The sequence below is a fragment of the Callithrix jacchus genome, chromosome 7, assembly GCF_049354715.1.
Source record: "Callithrix jacchus isolate 240 chromosome 7, calJac240_pri, whole genome shotgun sequence".
Classification (NCBI taxonomy): domain Eukaryota; kingdom Metazoa; phylum Chordata; class Mammalia; order Primates; family Cebidae; genus Callithrix; species Callithrix jacchus.
This window is the reverse complement of record NC_133508.1, coordinates 95,086,120-95,110,656: the sequence shown is the minus strand read 5'-3', so window position 1 is coordinate 95,110,656 and position 24,537 is coordinate 95,086,120. Positions and strand designations below refer to the sequence as shown.

The following is a 24,537-nucleotide window of genomic DNA, read 5'->3' as shown; positions in this document are numbered from 1 at the left end:
GGAAACTGAGGCACAAAGAATTAACTTGCCAGTCACTCAATCTCTAAGTAAAAAACGAAGGATATTCTAGTGTCTTCTTATCTCACATAATAGAGTCTCAACAATGTTAAAATGATAAATATTCATTGAACACCTCTGGGTGTCGGGCACTGAACTAGATGCCTAAAATTCAACAGTGAACAGAAATGGACATGGCCCCAAGCCCTCATGGGACTGCCAGAGAAGCTAAGTGAAAAAACAGATGAGGTCAAACATCAGTTGATAGTAGTGCTATTTTGCCACTACTGTGTTACTTGGGGAGAGCACAGGCAAACCAAACAGCCTCAGTTTCAAATTCTGCTTAATATCTAGTTATTGTATGTCCTTGGGTAAGTCTGTTTACTTCTCTGAGTCTTAGTTTCCTCTTGGAAAAAGTAGGAACAATAATTGTACCTGCCTCAAAGAGTTGTTGTAAGAATTAATATCATAATGAATGGGACATAGATTTCTTAGCACAAAATCTTGCCTCGAATTAATTTTTAAACAGTGGGAGCTATTATCATCATCACTATTCTTGTTATTAATTAACCAATTTGACTGGAGTGCAGTTGAGCTCCTGTGATCTAAAGGATCAAAAGAGATCTTGATATTTATGTCTTATTCAGTATTCTTATCTAGCCTTGCATCTTGAGGCACTGATTTTTTTTTTTTTTTTAACCAAGGCCAAGCACATAGAGCCCCTCCTGACCATAGCCAGCTATCTGGGTATCAGGACTAAGGACCTCCACGAGGATGTAGCATGTTTACTGATTCCTCTTCAAAACAGCCTCCCTTAAAGTTGCAGTTGTAACAGAATTGCAATGTCCTCTGGCCACACACTTATGAGGCTCTCAGTACTGTAAAGGGATGAGCCTCATGTGCTCTGAATGACAATGATACTCTCTGCCCCTAGACACCAACCCTCTGCTCCCAGTCTCAAACACTGGCCTAGATATTTGGGCAGACTCATGTATTTCTGTCCTGTGTGGAGTGTCTCCTCTTTCCCCCAGCCCTTTTAAAGCTGTATCAAGCCTAACAGGTTAAAAGGACATGGGCATGAGAGATCTTATTGGAGGGATAAAAATGTGCTAAAATGATTTATGGTGATGGCTACATAACTGGAAACATTTACTAAAAATCATTGAATTACACAATTGAAATAGGTCAATTTTATGATATGTAAACTACACTACAGTGAAGTTATCAACAAAAAGAAAGGCACCCGAGCTTACTCTGGTTTGATTTTTTTAAAACTCTGTTTTCTCATCTGGAAAACAGGGTCAATTCCTTATAGCAAAAGGCTGCTAGTAGCTGAGAGGCTGTAATATAAATTTTATTACAGGTATGAAGAAGTGTAACTATATTAGCAAAAAAACAAAAAGCAGAGTCGGTGTGAACTTGTTAATTTTCCACTCTTCAGGAAGCTGGGTTTAAGTTTGAAATGTATGCTGTTGTTTTATTGGAGACAGAGTCTCGCTCTGTCACCAGGCTGGAGTGCAGTGGCGCTATCTCAGTTCACTGCAACCTCGGCTCCCTGGGTTTAGGCAATTCTCTTGCCTCAGTCTCTTGTGTAGCTGGGATTACAGGTGCATGCCACTACACCCAGCTAATTTTTGTATTTTTAGTAGAAACAGCATTTCACCATGTAGGCCAGGATGGTCTTGATCTCTTGACTGCTCGCATCTGCCTCCCAAAGTGCTGGGATTACAGGCGTGAGCCACCTTGCCCGGCCCCATGTGGGTTTTTTAAAGAGCCCTGTGTTGAGTGCCGCTCTGTGGTAGGCATTGGCTGCCACTTTCCCCCTCATAAACACTCCGTGCAATGATCATGAGAAAACAGGGCAGGTGAGTGTGTTTGGATTGTTCACTGTACTTCAAACATGATTTTAACAGTTTTTATAGGATAATTTTATTCAATCTTACAACAACTCTACCAAGGACATTCTATGCATTCACAGATGGAGAAACTGAGGCTCAGTGGTTAAGGAACACCATCTGGCTGGGAGGAGCTGTCGCCACTCCTTTGTTTTCCTCTTTGCACTTTCCCCAAGATTCTCAACCCTATTAATAAATGCCCCATAAACTACTGAGATCTGCTCCGCACTCTTGTGTTCTTGTGGCTTCTCTCCATTCTTTCTCTGGCCCATGGACTGAGGTTCAGGGTTTTCAGGTAAACCAGTGCTTCCAGTGGCAGGTGGCTCAACATCTCCACCCGCTGCCTGCCTTGAAATCAGAGCTGCATTTAAATAGCTCTGCCACCAACTAGCTGCATGACCTCAGCCAGGGCACTTAGCTTCAATTTCTGCAAATGGAAAATATATATTTGTATAACATGTGCATAATAATGTGTATTACTACTGACCCTTCTGGGGTGGCTGTGAAGAATAAATGTAAGAGTGTAAGTGGGAGAGCCTTTTAGAAAACTGAATCACTCTGCAGTATGAGGTGTTACTTCTGCTCACCTTTGCCTGTTTCTCTGAGCTCCTTGGTTCTGACTCTGTGTTGTAGATCTTGCGCCTTGGCATCAGTCCATCATCTCACAGCTTCGAAAGCAGAATTCCCGATGGCCTTGCACTAGGTCTGGAATAAATAACGTATGCTAATATATTTCCCTTGTTTTCTGACCCCCACTTCCCATCCTGAAGCCTTCGGCTGGGGGTGGCTGAGGAAGGCAGAGGCTGGCGTAAAAGAAAGATAGATTCTGGCCTTAGAACCAGGCAGAGTGAAACTGGACAGCAACTCTGAGAAGGGGCCGTGTCAGTTTCTGTTTTCTGTTTGTAAACTTCAAGGCCAACAGGTGCTCAGAGCAGTCATCTGACAGTGATGTCCAGCAGCATTTCCCACGTGGCCACCTTGCCCGGGAAGCATCCACAGATGCCAGTCAAAAAGCAATGACCCAGTGGACTTTCAATCTAAGTTGAAGGCATTGACATGGACCCGGGTGCAGGAAAGGCAGACTGAATACTGAAGTCAGCACACAAAGAGCAGAACAGTCCTGACCCACACAGGTGGAATCAGTGTTAAAGGGGTCCTAACAAGTTGGGTTAATGAAAATTTCCTCATTTGACTCCTATTTCAGAAGAATTCAGAGAATCGTATTTTTAAAGAAATCCTAGAGCACTTTGGCTAATGGAAGAATTGTCTGGGAAAATGAAGTCTCTCCCATCTACAATGCAAATTTTAAATAGTGTCAATTGGATTTCCATACAATTGAGGGCCATCTATTTTAAAACATGTCAGCAAAGAGAAGGCATCAAAATCAGGTTTCTTCTTTGAGGTTTCTTTGTCATTGAAGCTGAGAGGAGCACAATACACTCAATAGCTCAAAAAAGAAAGGGCTTATTATGAGTTCCTACTATGCCCTGGTCACTATGCCAGCCACTGTCATGTGTGATTTTGTCAAATCCTTACACTTACCCATCGAAGGAAGGGCAGTTACCCCTGTTTCATAGACAGGGCACTTGAAGCTTAAGAACTTAAATGATTTTGCCATGAAGACACAAACAATGAAATGGACATAAATATGATGGTCTTTATTAGTGATATTCATAATCATAACAATAACATGCTACATGCCAGACATTGTCATGAGCTCCTCCATATGTTTTAATGAATCCTTACACCAATAACCTGTATAACAGATAGTATCACCCCTCTATTACAGATTTGAAAGAAAGGACTCAAACGATAAATGACTAGCCCAGATGTAGAAAACCACTAAGTGGCTGAGCTAAGTTTCAAATCCAGGTCTGCCTGGATTCAAACTCTTTGTTGTTCTCTTATTTATTTGTTTGGTTATTCTCTTATTTATTTGTTTAGAGAGAATTAGACACATTCTCTCTAAAATGGATTTATCAAGTGATTAGTTTATTTAAAATGTTGTGGATTCTCCTATGTATATACCCTGTGTTAACTGCTTATGCCTGCTAATTTCTTTGTTTAGGTAACTAAAGGGAAGCTGTTATCTTTGCATTATAGAAAATGACTCAGAAGTGTGAGCAATGTATAGAACCTCACAGATAAAAATCCATAAGCCAGAACCTATATTTTCTTCTAACATTCTAGTGGACCAGAAAAAGAAAGAATGTGGATTATAAGGAGTGATGGATATGTGTGAATCGAGTGGCAAAATACAGGCAGATTGAACGATGTATTATCTTTAAGAACTATATAATTTAACTCAGAGTCTAAAGACATCAAAATATGCTAACTACTTACTGGTTTAAAGAAAAACAAACAAGTCTTCTAAGATGATAACACAGAGTCCTGCCAATTCATCAGTTAAGAAAGGGGTCACAGACTAACCAAAACAGAGGGACAGTTCAAAAACTCCGAAATTAATGTTTTGGATACAGCTCAGTATCAGTGTGTCCACAGCCTGTGGCTCCTCTAACGAATAATCACAAACCTGTGGCTTAAAGCAACAGAAGCTTATTTTTCTGCAATTCTGGAAGCCAAAACTCCAAAATCACTATTACAGGGCTGGAATCAAGGTGTTGGCAAGGCCAGTTTATTCTAGAAAATTTGAAGGAGAATATGTTCTTGATCCTTCCAGCTTCTGGTTCCCAATATTTTGGGGCTTGTGACCACATCACTCCAACCTCTGCCTCTGTCTTTATAGCACCTTTTCTTTAAGTGTGAGGCACTGTGATTGCATTTAGGGTTGACCTGGATAATCCAGGGTAATTTCCCCATCTCAACATCCTTAATTTACTGATATCAGCAAAGATTCTTTTTCCTAAAAAGATAACATTTTCTAATTTCAGAGACGAAGACCTGACATCTTTGCGGAGCATTATTCTGCCTACCATAGTCAGAAACTGGAGCCATAGTATTCCCACACAGCAGAGGGGTAATCTCTGGTCTTTTGAATGCTTTACACATGGGAGTTACCCACCAGCCCCAAGTGACAATTTGACCTTTCCTAAAGCTTACTTCCTCACTTGCTGAGAATGTAGAAGATGTGTGGTTCAGAAAAAAAGGGCCTTTTCAGCCAAGTACAGTGGCTCATGCCTATAATTTCAGCAGAAATTGTGAGGTCAAGGCAGGCGGATCACCTGATGTCAAGAGTTCAAGGCCAGCCTGGCCAACACGGTGAAACCCGTATCTACTAAACATACAAAAATTAGCCAGGTGTCGTGGCATATGCCTGTAGTCCCAGCTACTCAGGAGGCTGAGGCACGAGAATCTCTTGAATCTGGGAGGAGGAGATTGCAGTGAGCCGAAATCAAACCACTGCACTCCAGCCTGGGTGACAGAGTGAGACTCTGTCTCAAAAAACAAAACAGAAACAAAACCACCAAACAAAAAGAGAGCCCTTTGAACAGAAGTTGATGGGCTAAGGCTTTCCTGAGCCAGAAAAAAATAGAGAGGAGAGAGATGGAGCAAGTGAGTGAGAAGAGAAAGGACTGGAAAATTGAGGGTGTAAGGAGAAAAAAGGGAGAAAATTAAGAAAACAAAGAGAAGGGGGAGGAGAGGAAGGGATTATGAGGGAAAAAGGAATGATTTAGAAAAAAGTAAAGAAAAATAAAATGGAAATTAAGAAATTGAGGGAGAAGAGAAGGTAGGTAGGGAGACCAAGGGAAGATGATAAAAGCAAATTTGAGAAAAAGGAAAAATGGAAGAGAAAGAGATTGACAGGAGACAGGAAGAGAAGAGAGAAATGTGGAAGATTAGATGGGAAATAAGGCTGGCTATGGTGGCTCACACCTGTAATCCCAGCACTTTGGGAGGCCAAGGTGGGCATATCACCTGAGGACAGGAGTTTGAAACCAGCCTGGCCAACATGGTGAACTCTTGACCCTACTAAAAATACAAAAATTAGCTGGGCATGGTGGCATGCACCTGTAATTCCAGTTATTCGAGAGGCTGAGGCACTAGAGTCGATTGAACCCAGGAGGCAGAGATTGCCGTAAGCCAAGAATACCCCACTGCACTCTAGCCTGGCCTGGATGAGCAAGATTCTGTCTTAAAAAAAAAAAAAAAAAAAAAGAAGGTAAAAAAGAGAAGAGAGAAGAATTGAGGGAGAAAAAGAGACTGAGAAGTGTGAGACTGAGCAGGCAGAGAGAGGAGACCAACAGACAGCAGAGCTTGAGCTCATGCTGGAGAAGAAAATATTAAAAGCATTTGAAAAGGTGACCAACATCCATTTGTTTATGTGCCAAAATACATACAGCAGCTACAAGTTACAAATCATATTCATCGGCTGTTACGGTCTGGTAATTGTCCATACAGATAGTTTCTTTCTGGTTCCAAACCCTGGCTTATCAGAGGACAACATGCTTTTGAAATGCCACATTACTTTGTAAGTACGTTTCATGTCCAAAAGTTCCACTGAGTATGATATACTGCAGACTTATTTCATTTCCATTCTATGTAGCTCCCAGGCTCTAGCACAATTATTGTTAAAGGGCCATTTTGATTGTCAGTTTCCTGGTCTCCAACGGGAGAACAGACCTTCCCATTGGCTGTTTCCAAATCAGATATTTAGCCTCCTCCTGCCCTCCATTTCTCACCTTTTACCTCCCTCCCTCCTTCTTTCTTCTCATCTTTCCTCTCTCCCTCCCACTCCCCTTTCCTTCCTTTCTTTCCTGTTTTCCTCCTTCCTTTCCTTCTTTTCTTCCTTTAACTCATTTTCATTCTTCTCTTTCCCTGCTCTCCTGAGACTTCCTTTCTTTCCTCTTTTGTCTCTGTTTCTCTCTCTCTCTCTGTTCCTCCCTCATCTCTCCCTGTTTAAGTGTCTTTTTAAATATAGCAGCATAAAACTGTAGACCAGGATTTCTTAAACATTAGCACTACTGACATTTGGGCTGGAAAATTCTTTGTCCTGGGGGCCATCCTGTGCATTGTGGGACTTTGGTAGCATCTCTGGCCTCTACTCACTGGATGCCAATAGCAACTCCCCCGACCTCAGTTGTGATAAAGAAAAATATCTCTAGACATAACCAAGTGTCTGCTGGGGGCAGAATTGCTCCTGGTTGAGAGAGGCTCTAGTCTGTCCTCAGACCCAAGCTCCAGTCCCACCCCACTACTTCCTGGTTATGTGATCCTACGGAAATCCCTCAAATTTACAGTTGGTACAGAATCTCCTGCAGCGCTTGTTAAAGCACAAAGGGCTTGATCCTATCCCTGGAGCTTTTGAGGCAATAGATTGGGAATGGGGACCCGAGAATGTGCATTCCTAACAAGCTGCTGATGCTGTCACTTTGAGAACCACTGCCCTACCCCTAACCTGACTGATCTTCAGTGTCTTCACCAAACTATACCGTTCATAAGACTCCCTTCTCTGGCTTGTTCTACAGGTTATGAGAAATGATGTATCTAAGATCCTCAGCATAGGACCCTAGCCCATGACAGCAGATTAATAAGTGGTAGCTCATAAAGTCCTCTTAAAGGAAGATTAGTCTTTGGCAGGAACTGTGAGGATTAAAAACGTATATGAATATATTCACAGCAGCTCAAAAATGCTCCCATTTTTAAAGAAGAGGTTGGTGACTTTTCAGTAACAAAGTACATGTGCTTATTAATAAATCCTCTCGGTTTTATAAATTAATTAATCCTCTTGGACCAGTCCCCTGCACAAAGATAAATGATGAGGGCCAGCATTGCACCTGAGATCCTGGAAATCTAAAATTGATAATCCGTATACATACTTGGTAATAAGAACAAGTGCAAACTCTGTTACTAATGTCCACGAGAGACAGAATCTGTAGATACTGTTTCCTACAAACCCTAATATTCTCTCCCTAGCTGAAAGGAATTTGCATTTATCAGCCATCTATGTGCCAGGCAATATGCTAAATTATATACATGTAAACTTTAATTCCTCAAACGATTCTAGAAAGTCTTATGCCTGTTTGTCACATTAAACCTGGGGGTGGGCCAGGTACAATGGCTTGCACCTGTAATCCCAGCACTTTGGGAGGACAAGTGGATCACCTGAGGTCAGAAGTTCAAGACCAGCCTAGCCAACATGGTGAAACCCCATCTCTACTAAAAATACAAACATTAGCTGGGTGTGGTGGCATGTGCCTGTAGTCCCAGCTACTTGGGAAGCTGAGACAGAAGAATTGCTTGAACACAGGAGGTGGAGGTTGAGCTGAGAATGCACCATTGCACTCCAGCCTGGGTGACAGTGCAAGAATCTGTTTAAAAAAAAAAAAAAAAAAGGCCAGGGGCTTAGAGGTTAAGTGATTGCCCAGTGACATCATTTGAAATTTACAAATGCCTAGTGAGGAAGCACTATTATTATCCCAGCTTACAGCTAAGGGAACTGAGGCACTGGGTGCTAAATAACTTGTTCAAGGTCACACACAAGGCTGGGCAATGGCAGAATTGAGATACAGACCCAGACTATTCCAGGGCCGACACCATCCTTTGCCTACATGCCTTTATACTACACTGACTCTGGCAGGACACAGAATTTCCAGAAGTACCAGGAAGAAGTTGCAAAGAGGCAGATCAAAACAGACAAGCACTTTGTGAGGAGTTTATGAAGGGCTTTCCTTCCCCTCCTACCTTTATTCTTTAGAAGACAGGCAGAATAGAGGGTTTTCTAAAGATACTATTTTGTTTCTCTTCTGGCACTGATCATGTTTAATACAGTGATTTGTTGATGTACAATGTTCTCAAGGAGAGAAACTTCATATTTAGCTCTGTATTACTCCTATCTAGCATGGTGCCTGGTACACAGAATATACTTATAGTCACTAGATTGAATTGGAGACCAATAAATTCACCTTTCAGCAGCAACAAGGTTATTATCTGGGAACTAAATGACTCTGATTCTGGATTCAGTCAGTGCTGTCTCAGACAGATTCTTCTGCTGCACAAAAATTCCTCCTTTTTCCCTCAGACCCCACTTCTACTCTCCCTAGTCTTCATCCCCAGTTCAGCAGTATTTCTCTAAGGGGAGTTGCATTATGCTAATCATTGGGGGTGTCCTCCCCAAGTCAGATACTGTTAGTGGTGGCAAATCTGTAGGAATCTGCTGCAAATTCAGTTCTTCCCTCCTTGGAAGAAAGAATTCGACCAAGGGGCTACAAGGCAGAGGGAGAGACCAAGGCAAGTTTTAGAGCAGGAATGAAAGTTTATTAAAACGTTTTAGAGCAGGAATGAAAGGAAGTAAAGTACACTTGGAAGAGGGGCAGGCAACTTGAGAGATATAAGTGCACAGTTTGGCCGTTGACTTGGGGTTTTATATGTGGGCTTTCTGCTCGTGTAGTGGCCTGCCAGTACTTCTGGCACTTGAGGGGGCCTGCATGCACAATGTTTTACCAAAGTTGTATGCATGCTCACTGGAGGCGTTCTTCCCTTACTGGGGGAGTGTTCATAGAGGAAGATCATCTACTAGTTAAAATCCTCCATTCTACTTCTTAGTGCACATGCTTGTGCCCACTTGCCCAACCCATGAGATCTTATTGGGAAGCTGATGATCACCAGATTCAGGTGTTTTTTATGTACTAGGAGATGGGAGTTCCCTGGCATGAACTGTAACCAATTATTATTTTAGAGAGACAGTTTAACAACCACCTGACCATCACATGATGGTTGCCTGATGTTCCTGGTTGACAGTGGGGTGGAGGGGCCTTTCTAGCCTGCTCTGCTCATGCCTAACTACTTACCCTAACAATACTTTACACTCTCCAGGCTCACCAAGAGACCCCCTCCCCCAAGCCCCAAGAGTGGCCTGGGTTTTAAACAAATTTCTAAGGAAGACAAAATTCTAAACATCCACAATTTAAGGAAAGGGTCATAAAATACTTACATGCTAAAATCTGAGAGACTCATACAAATGATTTCTCCCAACATTTGATAAGACCACAACCCAGTGAGTTACATGATTAGCTGACATCTATGCAGAACTGGAAGGGGGATGCAATTTTCCCTGTTCTCAGAGTTACACTTTTCTATGCTCTGTGTTATTTCTGTCACAGTCAGAAGATGATGTCAAAGTGATTTGACATCTATAAAAACAGCTTAGATAAGCCAGAAAGGATCAATGTAAGGGCTCATGAATGATAGACACAATTTTGAGAAAAGATAAGGAATGTGGATTTCAACATGAGGGCAAATTTCCAGAATTTGGGATCCTCAGAAAACAGGATTTATGATCTCCTTTGCTATACTAATGGCATACACCTTTTTACTTATGGGATTTAGCCTGAATTGTCATTTTCAAAACATCCACTATGTATAGCTCTAGGTTTTTGAAAAATACATAATCTCATTTAATCCTCACTACAGTTCTGAATGGGGAAGATCATTATCCTCATTTGTCTTTTTTTGAGACAGAGTCTCACTCTGTTGTCCCGGCTGGAGTGTAATGACACAATCTCAGCTCATTGCCACCTCCACCTCCTGGGTTCAAGAGATTCTCCTGCCTCAGGCTCCTGAGAAGATGGCATTACAGGTGTGTACCAACACCCCCGGCTAATTTTTGTATTTTTATTAGAAATGGGGTTTCACTATGTTGGCCAGGCTGGTCTCGAATTCCTGGTCTCAAGAGATTCACCTGCCTTAGTCTTCCAAAGTGCTAGGATTACAGGAATGAGCCATTGCTCCTGGACTATCCTCATTTTCCAAATGAAGCAACTAGGGTGCAAAGAAGCTCGATGACTTTGCCAAGGTCACACAACTTAGCAAATTTAGTAGAATTTAGGTTATATCCTGGATCTGTGTATGTGCTTGGTCTGTAGGGCTTCTGTACCTTTTTTTTCTGAGAAACCTGAGGCTCTCAATAGCAATTTAAAGACCCCTGCTGGCCTCATTTTCGTCTTTAAGCTTTCAAAGTTTTCAAGGTTACACTGTAACTCGCTAGTCCTTTTTCCCTAGAGGGTCTTGATCTTGCTAACTGTGAGTAAAGGTTTGTTTGAATAATCCATTAACGTTGAGAAAATTACCTTTTCATTATGAAGTATTCTGTGTCATGTTAATACTAATTACTCTAACTGTATTTATTGAGGATTAATGACAGCAATATTTTATTAATAACCAACTAGCATTTATTATTGCATAAATAATAAATAGAGTACCTCATTAAAGATAGATGCCTTTTTATTTGCACACCTTTCATTGAAAATGTTGCCAAATTTTTTTGCATTGATTAAAAATCTCATTAAAATGATTGGCTAGTCTTACCTTTGTGCCCCGCTTTCTTGCCAAAAGAGTCCCTGGCAATTCCGGCACAGTAGGTAGACTTTGGGATTATTCATCAGCCTGTCAGGAGAAGTCCCTTTAACAGTGCACAGCAGCTATCAATTCTGGTTGCCATGAGAACCTCAACTTTTTGCTCTTCTCTCACTTTGTTATATGTTCACGTGTAACCCTCATCTGGTGTTAGGAAGTTCTTGCATTTAAAAACTTGAGAATTCTATGAAGTAGCTCATCTGAGATTATGGACCTGGGGGAGCTGGAAACTGCTGTTTTTGTCTTTCATTTGCATCTGGGGCAACAGAGGCCCAGAGAGGGGTGGTAACTTGCTCAGCAAAACACAGACAGTTATCAACAAAGCAGGGACCAGCACAAGGTCTCCTGACCTTTGTGTTCTTTCCACTGTACCACACTGCTCTGTTCCAATAGTTCTGCTGACAGAGGACATCCTCTCTCCATGTGCCAATGCTCATCCACCTGTCTCTCTTCTTTCTTTTTTTAAATCACTAAACAACCCAAATATTACCAGTCTGCTTCACTTGTTAATAGTTGCATTCAGATTTTTCTAGCTGAAGTCTCCTTCCTCCTAAGAATTCCATCACCCTTCAGAGTTGTCCCGACCCACAAGAATCTCCAGGTGTACCCTCACCTATTCTCATAAAAACTAGTCGGTCTGCTACCCACATCCTGTCTGCCCTCAGTGTTGGATGGTATCCTGTCTTGAAGCCCTCTGAATGTGCCTGCCTATTCCATCTGACTAATGCCCAGCAGAAGTAGGCTAGTATCCACACAGAGTTGCTTACTCCCTATGCCCCAAAGCTGCTGGTCCTAGGATACTGGAGCACTCTTGGGATCAGTTAAGGAGGTAAGCCTTGTTCCCTAACTCCCAGAAGTGCTCTGTGCATCTGGGCCTCATAGCAGGTTAGCCTGTGCTCTGTGCTCTTAGTCTCTTAAAACACAACGGCCTCAGCTTCTGACCTCACTTCTCTGCTCATACAGCCTCTAACCCAGACCAGAAATGAAGTGGAACAGGGAAGTTGACAGGTGCCATCCTCTTCCTTTGTTGTCCTTCCTTCAAGGTCTCTGATCTCAGATTCTTTCCTCTTTCAAGGAAAAAATAAAATAAAAACCCTCGTACATGTCATCCAGATCAATGCAGGACCACAGGATTCTGCAGCCTTCAGTTCCTCATATAGACAGACTCAGCATCTCATCTCTGTCTCAGCTGGGATAACTTGCTCTATGTACACTTTACTCCCTTTGTCCTCTGCCTTTTGCTGCCAGGCTTAATAGTCAGAGGCCTCGCAGCCTCAGCTGTTGCTACTGTTAGTTCACATCTGGAATTAAAGTGTGCCTTCTACTTTAGTAGCCTTGCCTCTGTTCCCGAACGGACTATGCTGTTTTAAGAGGAGAGAGTTCTTTGGTCAATTTTATTTTTATTATTTAAATTCTGTGTTTTCAGCACTTAGCACAGGGCCTGGCGCATTGCAGGAACTCCGGAGATGCTTGCTAAATATTAATGAATGAAGGACTAAGTGCCTCTTTCCACTGGGGTTGGGATCACAGAAACCAGTGCAACTGAGCGTTCTTTGACCTAAGGAATGAGCTAAGCCTTTGAATAAGGGTCTAGGCCAATTTCCAGCTTCTGCCAGTACAATGAGCTCTAAAACGTGACATTTGCATCTATTTCACTAAGACTCATGGACTCCCCCTTCTCCCCCAAACTCTGTAACAATAGAAGTCCTCATTCCACTAAAACTGTGTCATTTCTTTAGCGTTTTGAGGGTTAGAAACTAGGACAAGACTATCAGTCAAATGCAGCGGGTGCCAGTGTACTGACTGTATATCTTATCAGATATTCAAGAATGCAGCAAGAAATGTCATGGGGAGTTTTCGACAAAAATATTTAATTAATAGCAACAGCTACAGAAATGAATAACACCATCCAGGCAATTACAGTGTTCAATAATGCAGCTCTCCGAGGATGGGGTGGCAGCAGATTACTGACTGATGGACTGCATTTAAATATATTATCTGCTCATTGGAAAGACTCCAGTGGGTTCCTCCCCTTCAGGACATGGCCAGCAGTGGTATTATTATTTTATCTTTTTTTCTTTTTAATAGAGTGACAAATTGAATTATCTGAGAGAGTGGTTGGAGATTTCTAGCCCTCTCTGAAATACCCATGCATTCTGTGACCCTAGCAAAGAATACTGGGAGCAACTGGAGGAATAGCTGGAAAACATCCTCAATGTGTTGTGTTTCAGGGTTAGTGCTCATGAAAGTGTTTAGTGAGGCTAGTCTTACTAAACTAGGAAAAGCTTGGGCTTTTAAGTTTCCAATCCTGGCTATGTGACCTTGGATAAATTACTTCACTTCTGTCAACCTCAGTTTTTTCTTGCTCGTAAAAAGATACACTGAGATTTACGTAGCAGTGTGGAGGTGATGAGGAAGGAAGATAACCCACATAGGCACCTGGCATATGGTAGCAGTTCACGATATGGTAGTCCTTTCCCTCCTAGGTAACTGCATCAGGGTTGAGAGGTGGAATTTGGTTTCCTGGCCATGGAGTGGTTCTTGGTAGGGACATGGCAGCAGCTGTAGATGATAGTACTGAGGCCAATCAAGCAGCGAAAACACAGCATCTCGATATACGGTAAGGCATCATCCTAAGGATCCAAAGTCTAAAAATTCCATGTAAAATGCACGGTTACATTATGATAAGGTCATACAGTGATCGATTACAACAGGACACAGTGAGAGAATCCATCAGACGGAATCTGTGCTCACTCTGAAAACCATGAGTGTCCTCTTTATGTGAGAAGTGATCTGGGGCATGTCATAAACACCTGCATGCCAGTTCTCATCACCCTCCTCTGGGCCAGAATGAGGAAGTACAGGGAGCAAAAGTTTCTCTTTCTTATTCCTGGGTTGTAGAATTAGACTTTCCACTTCATCTTTCTCCGCATTGCTTAGTCTTCAGTAGCATTGTATTCCTTCACTGATGTAGAATTTAGTTTGAAGTATAGCACATACATATGGAAAAGGGCACCAGGCCTGTCTACGGAACTTGATGAGTTTCTGCAAGTGGACACAACCATGTTACCAGCACCCATATGAAGAAGTAGAGGTTTCTGGCACCCTGGAAGCCCCATCCTGCCCTCTGCCAGTCAGCACCCTGGCAAGGTAGCTACAATACTGTCTTATAACAGCATTAGGTTCATCTACCTTTGAACTTTATATACTGTATATACGTGGAATCATCCAGTGTGTATTCTTTGTGTGTGTATGGCTTCTTTCACCCAACCTTATTGTATTAGTTTCATAATCAGTATAAAAGGAATTCCCACTTTGTGGAAGAGATAGTCATCAAGTACAGCAAGCTCTGACTGTGGTCTCCGCGTCTCTGCATCTGCTTATGCAAAGATCTGTCTGGAATGTCCCCCTTGACTTTACCTTCTCAACTTGGGCTTCCAGTCTCCCTTCCATCATCAGCAGCTCTAGAGAGCATTCTCTGGCCTGCTCCTTTCTGTTTGGTTTGGTTTTGTTCGGTTTTGAGACAGTCTTGCTCAGTTGCCAAGGCTGGAGTGCAGTGATATGATCTCAGCTCACTGCCACCTCCGCCTCTCCGGTTCAAGTGATTTTCTTGCCTCAGTCTCTCAAGTAGCTGGTATTACAGGTGCCTGCCACCATGCCCACCTATTTTTTGTACTTTTAGTAGAGATGGGGTTCCACCATTGGCCAGGCTGGTCTTGAACTTTTGACTTCAAGTGATCCAGCTGCCTTGACCTCCCAAAGTGCTGGGATTACAGGCTCGAGCCACCATGCCCGGTCTCTGGCTTGCTCCTGTGCCTCTCCTCTGGGCTGGCCTCCCGTATCAGCTGTGCTTCTGTAGTCACAGTGCTGCTCATACAATGGTGTTCCTGTCCTCCATGAGTCCAACTTGCCCAGGAGGTGACTCAGGGGCAGGAGCCATATTTCATTCTTTATCCCCAGAGCAATGCCTGGCTAGAGGTATATATTGGTCAATGCTTGTTGAATTTAACTCATCAAATTAAAACTACATAGCAATGTCATCCACAAGAAGTTGACTGAAATCTTAGGTTACCAGAAACTTTACTGATTGTCAGTATTTTACAGAATTATTCTACACTCATTGGAGGTAATGTAATGTTTCATTAACAGCCTCTGCCTCTGTTAATTTCTCCCTGACCAGCAGAACGGAAAATGAATTAGTCAATTTCATACATTATTATTCTCTTTGTAAGTGCCAAGCACTGTGGTAGGCAGGAGAAAGTTAGGGGGAAGCCTGAGAGAAAAGTAACAAAACCTATGTTGCAGAGTTGCTGTGAGAATTGACGATGGCTCCATACAGAGCCCACTGCTTGGCCACAGTAGTTATTCCACAAACGCCACGTCTCATCCTCTCCTCCCACCCTAAGTAGCAGGTATGGCCTGGAAGAGTGCCGTGACTCCTGATGTCCAAACAACTTGGTGTGAGTGCCGGGTATCTATCTGAGGACCCTAAACACTGATGTGTGCACCCAGCATGAATGACTGGCCTCATTGATCTCTCCAGGGTTTCTCCTGGGGTTGTCTTGCTGGAGTACAGATCATATGGCACCCTCTTTCTGGGCCCCTCCCCTGATCCTGATTACATGGGACTGGCACACTGCTGCCCATGGACTCCCCATATTTCCCACTGCCTCCTCTCACACTGCTTGTCCTATCCTCAGTCTGGACCCCTGGAGAAAGGCATCAGGTCTTGTGAACAGAACATGCACGTCATGCTCAGAAAGACCTGTCAGCTCCTCCCTCTGCTCTTAAGCACCTCATGCTCAGAAAGACCTGTCAGCTCCTCCCTCTGCTCTTAAACACTGGGTGCCTTTCAGTGGGTGGGTTAACCTCTCTGAGCTCAGTTCCTTACAAACCTGTTGTTAGGATAGAAACAATGTATATATGTGAAACACTTAAACTGGGAAGGAGGGACCTAACAAATGATGTTACTATGCTTGGGGAGAAATTAAATTAAGTTGGGCTTTGCTGGTGAAGAGCATGGGCTTTAGAATGAAACTTATTTGAATCTGATCCCATTTCTGTTACTTACTGCCTGTGTGATTAAGGAACAGTGACTTATTCTCTGTAAGTTTACCTCATAGTGGCATATGCATGTAGTAAGTGTTTAATATGTTCTGGTATTGCATCAGCAGCATCATTATTTTGGATTCAGACGAAGTCCCAGTTCACCATCACCCTTAGACCCTCTTTCCTGGGAGCTGAGAAGACACTCTGCTAAATGACCAGCTGGCTACTCCTGCGCATGGCTTCCTTCCTCTGCAGTCTTTCAGCTATGGGTTCCCAGGGTGCCTTGCAGCTTGGCTGGACTGAGTTATGAGGTCAGGCTCACAAATGACAGATTCAGGTCCTGACGCATCATGGGAGAAATAGGGCATGATTTGTCTTTTTCCCACTAATCCTTTGAATTTTGAGGGAGAGGAAAAGAAAGGAGGTGGGTGTAAAAAATAATGCAAAGTCTCAGAAATTAATGAGCTAACGGTGAACATATTTTCATTCAAATGAGCTGGAGTCATGTTCTTGAGAAGATATAACAGAGGGGAATAGCCGATTGAGGAAGCTCAAAGTGGAAATCAAGTGAACAGGCAGAAGAAGTCAATGTCCTGGTGCATCTCACTTGTGGCAATTACTTCTCTAAGCCTCCCAGCCCTAGTGCCCCATGTTTGGGGTACAGATGTTCATTTGGCAGCCACAAGTTTGATACCTTAATGTCTTAACTTCCTACATTAAACATAGATATCTGCTTCAAAATCTATGTTTCCATCAAAACCTTTCTGTTTAAAGAAACAGTCAGGAGAAATTCCGAGGTGAGGGCATCTTGGTGGGGTGGGAAAAACTTTACCCTAAGAGTCATGCTGTTTGGCACGTAGTACTGGCTTCATTCTTTAAACTGTGTGGCCAAGGACGGACACTCCACTTGTTTGAATCAAAAGGAAAACAGGCATATCATCCCCACTCATTTGATCTTTGTGTAATTTGAGTATTCCATGTGTTTGTTGGGATGAGTGTGATCAGAAAGTGAAGGTGTTGTCATCAGGGTGTGGGGGCTCTAGCGACAGGCAGGGGTCACGTAATTACTTACTAGGCTCCATTCTCAGCACTTTACTTATAGAGCCCTCATGCCTTCTCTGTGAGGTATTAGCATCGTTATCCCGTTTTGTATCCCATTTTGTATGCCCTATGAGGCATAGGGGAGTTAAGTAACTTGTCCAAGGCCACATAGCTAGTAAAGGGCACAACTAAGATTTGGAGCCTGGGACTGCTTGACTTCAAAGTCTGTGCTCTCCTCAAAGATGGGAGGCCTGTAGACTTCAGATGACCTCTGAAAATGCTTCTTCCAGCAGAAGAAACCGGGTTCTTGAGAAATATGGAAACAGATGGAGCCATAACTAAGGCTGCTGAGGTCTGGTCTAGGATCCAGGTATGCTTTGCCTTTTAGCTACCCTCAGCAAAAGCCAGTACTCGGAATGCCTGGTGATACTAAAATGGTATTTGTATTTCTTTAGCTTGATAAAGAGGGTCTAGGGTAATTTGGCTGTTAAGGAACTGGAAGCGTAAGGAATATTGGCTATCTGAAGTCCCCATCCCTCTCTCTCTCAATCCCTTGCCGCCCCAACCCCTCAAATTTTCTTTCTTTCTTTTCTTTTTTTTTTTTTTTTTTTAGATGGAGTTTTGCTTTTGTTACCCAGGCTGGAGTGCAATGGCATGATCTTGGCTCACCACACCCTCTGCCTCCTGGGTTCAAGCAATTCTCCTGCCTCAGCCTCCCAAGTAGCTGCAATTATAGGTACGCACCACCATGCCCAGCTAATTTTTTTGTATTTTTAGTAGAGACGGTGTTTTACCTTGTTGACCAGGATGGTCTTGATCTCTTGACCTCGTGATCCACCTGCCTGGGCCTCCCAAAGTGCTGGGATTATAGGTGTGAGCCACTGCGCCCGGTTCCCCCCTCAAATTTTCTACCAGGAAACCTCTGGAGTGAAACAGCCCAATCAGCACTGGCTGTGCTTAAATTGCAATCAAAGGAGGCAACCTGGTCCTGAGGGATTCCACTTCATTAGATGCCAAGATGAAGTTTATGCAGAAAAGAAGTCTCGGTGACCAGGACCCTGCACCCCAGATCAGTGTGAGGGGTCTTCTCCCAAGGGGAGGAAACTCGAGCTTCTTGAATACATACTATGTGCCAGGAAGTTTACCTAAATGGTCATCTGAAACCTTGGAATCCCCAACCTGAGATACAGTTCATTTCCCCCATTTTATAGACGAGAAAATTAAGATCAGAGAGGTTAAGTCACTTGCCAGGGTGACACAGCCATAGAATGAGTGGGGAGGCAGAATTGGTACTCAGGTTTGTATGATGGTAAATGCCCTGTGTAGGTTACTACACAGGGAGCCTGCCTCTCGTTAGGTAACCTCAGGCCTCTACTTCCCTGGCAAGCTCAGTCTGGATAGGACAAGCTTTTGGTTTTCTCACCCACTGCCTGCAAAGCTGAAATCAACCAACAGCCTGTGTATGTGGTCAGGACCTCCTCCAGGGCTTCTTTAGTGTTAACACAGGTAAGTCTCTTCTGGGTGGGATTGGGTTCTTGAGCACTCACCTGGACCCAGGCTTAGTAGGGACAACCCAATTGTCAGTTCTCTCTCAGGTTAGCAACTGAATTGCAATCTCAGAAAGGAAAGGAGGAGTGAATCCTGCCCAATGGATGCTCCAGGCATTTGATTGCATCCCAAGTTACTCCTTGTCTTTGTTGCTTTTTCTTCTTCTCCATTAGTAACCTACCAGTGTTTTCCTATTTTTGTTAAAAAAAAACCCCTCTCACTTTGGAGGCAACACTTCACAGCACTCTCCATTCCCTCCCTATCCCCTTCCCCAGCAAATTAAAACTTCTGAGTTCCAGCAGAGGCAGGCAGGCATCTTATATAAATGGTAATTAGCGCTGCCTCACTGAAGCCTTAGTGGGAAAAAAGTCATCTCCATTTCAGAGCAGAGCACCTTTAGCATTGATCTGGACCTCTCTTAAGGTGCTTACCACACTCTCCCACTATGGCTTATTCATTCATTCATTCAAAAAGATTTCATACCACTTTGGAAAGAGCACACGTCTTAACTTTCAGTACACTACAGTTTGAATCTTGGGAATCTCAGCTGTGCTACCTGGTAACCTTTGACCTTGGACACTAAACTTCACCTTCTTGTGCCCCAGCTTCCTCTTCTCTATAACTAGGGAACCAACACCACCTTCATAACGTCATGGTGGGTTGAGTGAGATCATGTCAGTGAAATACCTCACACAAAAGGTAAAAATAACAATAGAGTCACAAACCGTAAGTTACCATCATAGAAAATAGAACCCAGACGTGTCTGTGTGGCTAGAAGAACTGTCTGCTGGAAAAGCTGATGCTGTGCAGGGAGCTGGAGTTCCCATTATCTGAAGAGCATCTTATAAAAAGAGCTGATTTGTTCTCTATGAGTTCAGAGAAAGAAACCTGATAGTTGGAAGTTTCAGGACAGTTTTTAGTTCTATTTTAAAAGTATTTCTATAACTATCAGAGCCATTCAACAAAGGCAATATAGAATAGTTAGTGCATGGGTCCTGGGGTCAGAAAACGTGATGTAGCATTTCAGCACTACCCCTTACAAGCTGAGTGACCTTAAGCAATTCATTTAAAGTCTCTGACCTCGAATCTAGTAATACTGCTAACTCTCTCATGTAGTTTTTGGTGACAATCAAATAAGGCAATGAATGTAGGGCCCAGGGTCCAGCCCATAGAAAAAAGTCAGTAAATGATAGCTAATTATAATTTGAATAATAATGGTTACTACAGCCCTTGAGAGAGCATTCTCTGTGGAGAGCCATGGGGAGAACATGGCTTTGGAATTAGGCTCATAAATGACTTTGGAAGACACTTTCCTGTTAAGGTCAAACAAGAGGAAGCCTTCAGTTCTGTTTCATAAACCAAAGGACTTTCTGAAATGTGGTCATTTAACATTAGATGAGAAGGTAAAGCAACAAACACGTGGTCCTCTGTCAGTGAAGGTGCAGAGAAGATAGAATGGGTGTCTTAGTCCATAGGAACTGCTATCACAACATACCGTAGACTGTGTGGCTTGGAAATAATAGAAACGTATTTCTTATATGTCTTAAGGCTGGGAATCCAAGATCAAGGCAGATTCAATGTCTTGTCAGGGCCCGATTTCTGGCTCATAGATGGCACATTCTTGCTATGTCCTCAAGTGGTAGAATAGGTGGGGGAGCTCTCGGGGGTCTTTCTTATAAGAGCACTAATTCCAATCAAGAAGGCTCTACCCTCATGACCCAATGACTTCACAAAGGCCCACCTCCTCCTAATACCATCACCTTGGGGGTTAGGATTTCAATATGTGAATTTTGCAGGCACACAGCCATTCAAACCATAGCAGTGAGAATCGAGGCTAGATGATTCCTTCCCTTCCTCTCTCTTTTAGCTCCCAGGTCAAGGGCAGAGCTGAGCAACAGTCACAGGATAGCTTGGTACGTCCTATACTGGCCTCTGTGTCAAGTGTACTTGACATTCAGAAAGGTTAGAAATGAATGCTTAGAAATGTGTATGATCAACTGTGTTAGTTTGACCATGTTGGTTAATCTCTCTGAGCTTCAGTTGCTTCATCTATAAAAAGAAAGGATAATGGCACCTATCTTATAGGGCCGTTAGGATAAAACATCCTGACAGATGGGAAGCTCCTTGCAGAGTCTCTCATGCATGGTGTGATCACTTAGGTTGCTCACACTCTTTCTGAGTACGTTGAGAGTCCCTGGGTCTTGGACAGCATTTGAGTCTGTGTGCTTGTGTGATGCATGAAGAACACTGTCCACACATCTTATTTTCTCCCCCATTAGGTCACAAGACAACTCTCTCCAGGACACTTTGACTCCTTCTTCTCCACAAAGCCTAACTCAGATTCCAGCGTGACTAATGCTCACAGCCATTTTTTTTTTTCTTTCTTGAGGGTCTACTCTGAGTTAGGAACCACACTGGAAACTTTATATTTTTTTCTCATTGAATCCTCACACCAATTATTTATTCACTCATTCCTTTGAATTATTAATTTTTTTTTTTTTTTTTGAGACGAAGTGTCGCTCTTGTTACCCAGGCTGGAGTGCAATAGTGCGATCTTGGCTCACCACAACCTCCGCCTCCTGGGTTCAAGCAATTCTCCTGCCTCAGCCTCCCAAGTAGCTGGGACTACAGGCACGCGCCACCATGCCCAGCTAATTTTTTGTATTTTTAGTAGAGACGAGGTTTCACCATGTTGACCAGGATGGTCTTGATCTCTTGACCTCGTGATCCACCCGCCTTGGCCTCCCAAAGTGCTGGGATTACAGGCTTGAGCCACTGTGCCCAGCCCTGAATTATTAATTTTTAATATATTTATTAAGCATATATTATGTTCTAGGCATAGAAGGTGGTGTTATGATAATCACCTCTCAAAGGCCTTACCTCCTCCTAATACCATAACCTTGGGGGTTAGGATTTTAACGTGTGAATTTTGGGGTGACACAAACTTTATGTTCCAGGCACAGTGATAGGTGCTAAGATATAGAGATAAATATCACATATATTCTGTCCTCAAGGAATACCATCTTGTAAAGAAATTTGTGTAGTAAATAGAAAAATTGTAATATGAGTGTCATTCTTTCCACATTATGGATACAGATACAAAGAATTAGAGATATATTAAGATAATAAAGTAGTCTGGGTGTGGTGACTTACAACTGTGATCTCAATACTTTGAGAGACTGAGGCAGTTGGGTTACCTGAGGTCAGGAGTTCGAGATGAGCCTAGTCAAAATGGCGAAACCCCATCTCTACTGAAAATTCACAGAGTAGCCAGGTGTTGTGGCGTACACCTGTAATCTCAGCTACGTGGGAGGCCAAGGCAGGAGAATTGCTTGAACCCGGGAGGTGGAGGTTGCAGTGAGCCAGGATCATGCCACCGCACTCCAGCCTCGTGATAAGGGAAAAAAAAAAATCTCAAAACAGATACTAAAGCAGGTTTTCGATGCAGTTTCCACTGTGCCTCCTTTAACCCTGCTCTGAAAGCTGTAGTTTCCAAAGCCCCTTTATGGAACTATATGTTTTCCAAGTTGGACGACTACATTTGGGAAGAAAAGAAAAGGAAGATGAAAGAGAGGGTAGTCAGGGAGCAGATAAATGCAATTTAACTGACTTACAGATCCTTTTAAGCAACTGACCTTTATGCTTTCACAGAATCTGTTGAGCTAATAGCATGTCGGGGTGCCCAAATTATTAACATGTAGTAGGGAAATTTGTTTCTCAAATGCAAAGGAAAACACCTTGCCTCCAAACTCTAGATCTCATTAAATGAGCTAATTCACCTACTGCTTAATTTGCTGGAAGCCCTATGAGTAATTAGGCTGCTGACATCTCCCAAAATTATATTCTTAATTGTTGCATTCTTTTGCATCACAATGAAGCTGGCCAGCCTTCCTCCTAGAGTGCCTGCCTTCTCTCCCCCAACAGCTCTGTGGTGAAGAAAGGAGTGAGTTTTGCGTTTAACACACTTGCCATCACAATTGTAATTAGGGGGAAATATTAATTAGAAACACAAGACCACCCTAGAGATCCAACAGAATATTTGAAGCAATGGGTTTGGTTGTTTAATTTTCTCTCTCTCTCTCTCTCTCTCTCTCTCTCTCTCTCTCTCTCTCTCTCTCTCTCTCTTTTTTAGAAGCTAGTCCTGGGTCCTGAAATCCCGCAGCTGTTATATTACCAAGGCAAGCTTCTATTTCTTGATATTTTTACAACAATTTATAAGTGCTTACTGGAGCGGGGCTGCCTTGCTTTGGCTTATAACCCACAACACAGTATTTCACTCTTGAGATGTTGCATCCATTTGTCATAGTAAATGTGTGTGTGCACATGTGCGTGTGCGTATGTTTTATATTGTGGGTATGAACATCTTCCTTACACAAATAGCACTATTCTGGGGGAAAATGTACGCCAAGCCATTTCCCGAAGAACCACTGCAAACACATTTCGGGCTTACTGTAGATAATGTCTAATTGCTTTGAATTTACTTTAGTACTTGACTGAGGATTGCTTTGTGGTAATTATGAAAGAATAAGGAGGCTTCTGCAAGGAGAATTTAGAAAGAAAACATTTGCAAGACATTCTATTTTCAAGTTTCTCTGTGGGCCAGCCTCCAGTTGCTGACGTGGGACCAGTGACAGATTCTGATGCAGGAATAGTGGTGCTGGGGTCCTCGCTCAGTGACTCTTAATTTGTTTTGGTACATACATGTGTCCTTGCTGCTTTGCTTTTCAGTTGCATGAGGACCTCAGTTTGATTTTGCTTCCTGACTGCAGGAGAGCTATTTAGCATTCATGTGGGTACTTTTGCAGGTAGTTCTTTGCCCAGGCTATGGCCCTCTTCTACTCTGCCCAGTGAGCTCAATGGCCACCTGGGATTCCCATCACTCAATACCCAGAAAATGTTGGCCAGATTTTACTCCTGAATCTTTCAGTGTGGCTTTAAATAAGGGCGATGTTCTTATGTTTGAGAAGAGACTCTTTCTGGTTCTTATTCCACCGCAAGCCTTCTTTGTGGGCTTCAACAGGTCATGAAAGTTCTTGAGATCTCCGTTTTATTTAATATGTTGAAGGCCAAGGCTGCTTTGAACTCCAAATTTAGTGAATGTGTACATCTTGGGTGTCATATATTTGACTCAGAGAGATTGAGAGTTTTGAAGACTTATCTCTCTGTGTTTTGCCTTCCTAAAGAGGAACAACAAATGACCGAATTGAGTAACGAGAATGGACACGAGGCTTCATCTACGCTGTAGGAGCAGGGATTGGATTCAAACAGATCTGGCTGCAAGCCAGCTCCACAGCTTAACAGCTCTATGACCTCAGGTCTCACATTCTCTCTGAGCCTTCATTTTCTCTTTGGCAAAGTAGAACCACAATACCTACCTCAAGCCCAGCGTGAAGATTAAATGAGAAAATGTTGGTTAAAGTGTTGAACACAGGCTAGGAATACAAAGCTCAGAAGAAAGGTAGGTTAATTATTATCTTATATATTTCCCCATCTTCTTTGAGAGGATGAGGGGCCAGAGTTGAAGTCATAAAACAGAAACTAAAATCAGTAACCAGTAGGAGAAGGCAATGAGTGGAAGGAGAAAATGAAGAATCATCTGACTTAATTATGATACAAACTTTTGCTTTCTTGAAGGCAGCTTTGATAAGGTGCATGCTTCTTCCTCACGTGTAGCAGGGTTTCTTAAAGATACTGA

The 24,537-nt window shown here is 42.8% G+C and overlaps 1 protein-coding gene and 1 long non-coding RNA gene across 6 annotated transcripts in view; both read left to right on the top strand.

The window, feature by feature from the left end:
- The window catches only part of DAB1 (DAB adaptor protein 1), a 1,273,242-nt gene that overhangs the window by 247,518 nt on the left and 1,001,187 nt on the right, over positions 1-24,537 (top strand). The gene's annotated exons all lie outside the window — the stretch shown is intronic.
- Positions 19,333-24,537, top strand: part of LOC144577159 (uncharacterized) — a 40,533-nt gene continuing 35,328 nt past the window's right edge. For both annotated transcript variants that reach the window (XR_013520495.1, XR_013520496.1), the window contains exon 1: positions 19,333-24,300. This is a non-coding gene — a long non-coding RNA (uncharacterized LOC144577159). The remainder of the gene's footprint in view (positions 24,301-24,537) is intronic.